Source organism: Schistocerca gregaria, chromosome 7, assembly GCF_023897955.1.
Source record: "Schistocerca gregaria isolate iqSchGreg1 chromosome 7, iqSchGreg1.2, whole genome shotgun sequence".
Classification (NCBI taxonomy): domain Eukaryota; kingdom Metazoa; phylum Arthropoda; class Insecta; order Orthoptera; family Acrididae; genus Schistocerca; species Schistocerca gregaria.
In genome coordinates this window covers 6,607,850-6,609,122 of record NC_064926.1, presented here as the reverse complement: position 1 = coordinate 6,609,122, position 1,273 = coordinate 6,607,850, and the positions used below count along the sequence as shown (strand labels likewise).

At 45.4% G+C, this 1,273-nt stretch overlaps 1 non-coding gene across 1 annotated transcript; it reads right to left on the bottom strand.

Moving 5' to 3' along the window:
• Window positions 1-249: 249 nt before the first annotated feature.
• Trnar-ucg (transfer RNA arginine (anticodon UCG)) lies at window positions 250-322 on the bottom strand. Its single transcript has one exon. It is a non-coding gene; the product is annotated as a tRNA-Arg (tRNA).
• Between the last annotated feature and the right edge of the window lie 951 nt (window positions 323-1,273).

Below are 1,273 nucleotides of genomic sequence, written 5' to 3'. Positions count from 1 at the left end.
ATACTTGATGTGACTCATAAGCCGAACGAGTTACTTTCCGACGTTGTCTTAGATGTGCAAGTGCCAGTCAAAACTCGCGGCGACGGCACTCTGCCGACCATTTTGCTAGTTAACACCGGTATTGTTGTGTGTGTTTCAAGCTGAAGAACATATCCAAGCAGGAAATGGTCAACAGCAACATTCAGACGTTTTCGTACTGCACAATTGCTACACTAAAACAGTATATTTCTTTTTCAGAACTGGAAAAAACGACTGTGACAGGATTCGAACCTCCAATCTTCGGATCCGAAGTCCGACGCCTTATCCATTAGGCCACACGGTCACTGACGACCAAGTATAACTTATATACGACTCATCTCGAAACGCTCACACCCCTGAGGAATTGTGTTTTCGTTCTACACAGCCGCTGCCCCTTGCTGTTTCCCACCCATTCGTTACATTCAACCTCTTACGAGACTGACCAAATATAGACTGGGAAACAAGACCACACATTTTGTGCATTCGGAATCGAAGGCGGGGCGTCCCTCGCCGCATTTGCTACGATGGTCATTTGATACTTCTGTAGAAGCGGCGGCGCCGCCGCCGCCGACGACGACGACCTCGAGTGGCTCTGAGATATGTGAAAAATACATCTATAAAATATAATTCAGACTGCCTCGTCCCACATTATGCTGTACCGCTTTGGCAAATTCTTTATCTGCGCTATTCGCCTTAATCACATCTGAGAGTAATTCTTAATAAAACGCCTGTCGCTAATTGTTCGTCATCCCAGATACTGTTTGCTATACTGCCACGACGCACAACTGATTTCCAAAATTCGTCTGCCTCCTGTGAGGATCGAACTCACGACCCCTGGTTTACTAGACCAGCGCTCCGCCACTTTTATTTTTTTTTATTTTTATTTTTTTGCAGGCTGTGTGTACTATGTCCCTCTTGTTGTAAGTACTAGACAATCAGAACAGCTACAGGGCGGAGTAATTCACATCCTCAGCGGTAATTGCATTGTCACAAAGGCAGAGCAATTCCATAGGCGTCAGCTTCAAAAAGATCGCATGCCGATACCCGGGTTCGTACTAGGGACCTTTAGATCTTCAGTCTAACGCTCTCCCAACTGAGCTTTTTTTTTTTTTTATCAACAACTAAAACACTCTTCTTTGCTTGTCACTGATTGCTTCTGGAGAAGTATAGAAAAAAAAAATAGCTCCGTTGCTAACACAAGAATTGTCCTCATTTTCCGGCGTACTGGAGTCTGCGAGTGGCGGGGGTGGGAACC